The sequence below is a fragment of the Euprymna scolopes genome, chromosome 1 (genome assembly GCF_053919585.1).
Source record: "Euprymna scolopes isolate OS-2025 chromosome 1, ASM5391958v1, whole genome shotgun sequence".
In the NCBI taxonomy this organism is placed as follows: domain Eukaryota; kingdom Metazoa; phylum Mollusca; class Cephalopoda; order Sepiida; family Sepiolidae; genus Euprymna; species Euprymna scolopes.
In genome coordinates, this window is record NC_136482.1 from 149,491,321 (window position 1) to 149,495,772 (window position 4,452).

Below are 4,452 nucleotides of genomic sequence, written 5' to 3' on the forward strand. Positions count from 1 at the left end.
TTTTTACTTTCACAGTATATACAAAACATTTTGTGTACTTATGCACTTATTAAACTGTACTGAAATAATAACGTTCTAATTTAGGAATTCACCTTTAAAAAGCGTGGAATTGGGATGATGGTTTATTACTATACTGTGCTTTAACCTGACAAATTAATTTAAAAATATCATAAATTTTAACTTGAAAATACTATTAAAAAAGTGGGATTCTAACACACATTTTTTTAAAACAATATAAGTTTTTATAATTTTAAACAATATAATGTTGTTTGATTTTAAACGATATAAATAGACGTTTTTTAAAATATTCTTTTACAATATAAACTTGTTTTTTTCATTTTAAATAATGTAAACAGAGAATTGTTTAATAATAGTTTTCACGGATGATTTTGATTATAGTGTAGTTTACCTCCTTAAAAGAAATCAACATCTACTTCTTTTTGGCGAATACGTTTCCATGCCCTTTAACGAGAGTACAATACAATAATTTTTCCACGACCTTGAAAGATACTAAAATACAATAGTTTTTTTGTTTTAATTATAATTATTAAACATGTTAGAGTGAGGGGCTCATTTATAAATTTAACGTAAAATAAGGATCCACTTATTGGTCACGTAGCGTGAATGAGGGGAAAAAGAAGGAACGGGTTAAGGGGGGTCATGAATTTAGAACATTTTTAAAATACGTAGAGACATTTACAAAACGAGTGTGGGAGATTTTTTTTTTAATTTTTATTTATTTTTATTACATTTTCACCCCAAAAAAGCCACATTGTTACTTTGGTGTAGGGGGCTACTATCAGGGTCAGCAACTACTGGGGAACTATGTAGGGATTTTGGCAGCAAGATGTCGGTTCACGTTGCACTTGAACTTCTGCATGTCAGTACAGTTAGGGAAGCAGGATCCTGAAATAGAATTCCACAGTCTAGCGGTTCTGGGGAAGAAACTACTGGAGTAGAAAGATCTTTTACATCTAGGGATCTCGACTGTGTGGGGGTGGGATTTAGCTGTCTGTCGGGTTTGTCGAGGGTGTCTGCGTCGTGGGGGCACAAGTGTCTGCAAGTGTCTACCTTTTTTGCAGCGGCCCTGGCAATGTTTTCAATACAATTGTTTCAGCTCATGTTTCCTGTGAACGTTAGGCCAAGTAGTTTGAAAGATGTGCTCTCAGACAGGGAGTCACTGGCCATTGCTATTGGTGGCAGAGAAGGTTTCTTGTAGTTATTGAAGGAAACCAGTTTAGTCTTGGCAGCATTGAATGTGGCCATCCATTTATGTCCCCATTCCACTACAGATTGGAGGTCATCCTCTAGTGTTTTTGCCATTTATTAGATATGTGTTCATTTGTCTTCCTGTAATACCTGTTATAGTGCGTAGTGTCATCAGCATTTATACCCATCTTAGAGGCAGTTTTGTCGGGGAGGTCATTAATAAATATCAGGAAAAATAGAGGTCCAAGAATAGACCCCTGAGACACTCCCGCATTTATATCACACTGTTTAGATGTTCGACCGTCGAGGACAACCTGGATTTTTCTCTTATCTAAGAAGAATTTAATTATGCTAACTATTCTACCAGTGATACAGTATGATTTAATTTTCCCGAGGAGACCCTTGTGCCATACCCTGTCAAAAGCCTTAGATATATCTAGAGCTACCGGTCTGCCCTCCCCCGCTTTGTCCAGTGAATGGTAGATACGTTCAGAGATTACAGTGAGGATGTCAGCTGTGGAACGGGCTTATCTAAATCCATATTGTTTGTCAGTCAGAAGTTTAGCATCTAAATCCATATTGTTTGTCAGTCAGAAGTTTAGCATCTGTAAGGAGCCGGACTAGAGCATGGTTAATTATGGTCTCAAATATTTTGGCGAAAAGTGGGAGGAGGCTAATGGGGCGATAATTTGATGGGTCAGTTTTTTCGCCAGAATTCTTGAATATTGGTACCACAGAAGCGGTTTTCCAACAGCCCGGAAAGCATGATTAATTAAGGCATTTGTTGTAGAGTTTGGAGAGAACTGGAGCTACTTCAGCTGAGCACTTTTTTAATAGCACAGCAGGGATGAGATCGGGTCCACATGCTTTTGAATGTCAAGATTTTTATGATACAATGCACCTGAGCAGGGGTGGTTTTCAGATCGTCTAGCGTGGCGTCTGTCCGCAAAGGAAAGTCAGGCAGGGGGTGGTTGGAAGGGTCCAGTGTGGAGTTCGAGGCAAACCGGCTGGCAAGCATATTCGCTTTGTCTTAGCAAACAACAAAAATATTTCCTTTGAAAACGGCTCGGCGTCACATATTACTTACTCAAGGGTTATTTAATGATATTTAAAATGCTTTTAAAACTAAGGTAGCTATGTACTTGTATTTTGTTCTTTTCGTCATATTTCAATTGTTGCAATGAATAATACCCTATTTTATGCAAATGATTTTTCATTTAATCTAACTGCAATGATGTAATAACTTTTATTATCTAATGTATTCCGTATTTTTTTTAAATGGTCGCCATCGTTTTTACCATGTTTACACATTAATTCCGTATAGGCACTTACAATATTATACGTTAAATCTCTATACTTATGATTCTGTGGTTAGCTATAACATATAAGGGTCACGGCTAATCTAATCTGTTATAAACCCCGCGAATATATTTCCTTTTTATCTTTATGGGCTAAACAGCAAACATGCGTTAAATAAACACAGTTTTTGTTCATGAAAATTCGGCAAGTTGTTTAAGCTGGTTAACTTTAAATCGTATACCAAGGAACGTGTCAATAATCGTCGTTATATGTAGTTAAGTGTAATTCATTTCATTTGTATATTAGATCATCGTATAATATTATACATATATATCATTCAACTAATAGTCTATCATTTTTGAAATCCTGTATTGACTACTGACATTTAACTGAGTAAACTGTTACTTATTAGTCAATATTAAATTAAAGTTTATGAAAGTAATAAATACATCTGCGATATCCGTAGTAAGATACGCTGTAATCATAATAAACTAAAAGTGAGACGATCTCAGAGAAGTGGATTACAAAATAAGGAACCAAATTGCCATGCGCAAAGATGTACATTAAAATTATCTTGTGGCCGTCAATATAACAGAGAAAGGTGGTCTAAGAATACTGATGTAAAGCGGGGAATGAATTGAAAGATATAGCAAATAGCTATGAGACAAAATATAAATAAGTGTACTGACGTAACCAAACATATTTAAATCAGAAATAGAGGACAACGAAATGTGAACAGAGAAAGAAAAAAGAATAGCATACCCAAATGGTAAAATAATCTGTAACAGGTAAGATCTGTAAGACTGACAAAAATGTTTTTGTAATACATTGGCGTTGCTATATAAAGAACATTAGGACAGTGAAACGTAATCACTATTCACGTTGCACAAAAACACGAGAACAAGCGAACCGCATTAAGCACTAAAATTGATAATACTAAAAGGAAACGGCAAATATAGATTCTCTTTACAATACCCATCATAGGTAAACCCAAAAAACTAGCAGCTATATAAAATACATAACTAAAAAGAGGGTCTGGTTTGGATAATAAACAAAAGCAAATTGTTTAAGATAGTAAAAACCACATTGTGGAATTTATCAAATCATGGAAACCGGGCGTGATAATTATAAACAAAAGGGATCAATACCCAATTATAGATATCAAACTTTCCGCAAACATGGATATTAGATCCCGTTACGTAATACGTTTATCTTACTAAAAAATGGAATATTAAAAAACAAAAACATAAAAAATAGGCTCCTTCAGCCTTAACAGACTATCGATACTTATGAAAGAGTGCCTGCGCGTGAGATTTTTGTGGCAGATATGCAATCTCCAACCTCACCTCTCCTGAGTCGACATTGTCAAACACGAGCGGCAAGTGAAGTGTATGTATAGCGTAACTGGAAGCAAACACCGAGATAAGCGGAGAGCACACACAGCGCCTAAAATTCCCAAATAGTAACCCATCTGGTACTTACCAGGTTCAGCCTTGCTTAACTTCGGTAATCTGACGGGAGCGGGTGTGTGAACGCGATACTGACGTGTATATATATATATATATATATATATATATATATATATATATATATATATATATATAATCAAAACAAATCAAATAGGAATTAAATCAACGTGAGAGAAAATTAAATCCAACTATCGTTATCAGCAAAACATCTATGAAAAACGGCTGTTCCGCTAATTTGTTATGTAACTGTGATATTGTTACGTAATATAGAAAAGAGAAACTCACACCATGGTCTTTCGGTAGCTGATTAGTTGTGTCTGTCCCCATCGATTTTCTTTTCAAACCCGATATACTTTCGTACAGCTTCGAATCAAAACTCTCCGATCTATCTATGGCTCCTCCAAACAGCCAACTATCTCAATCTTGATACTGTCTTTCACTGTTGCCAACCAAAGATCGTCTGTAAACTGACCCC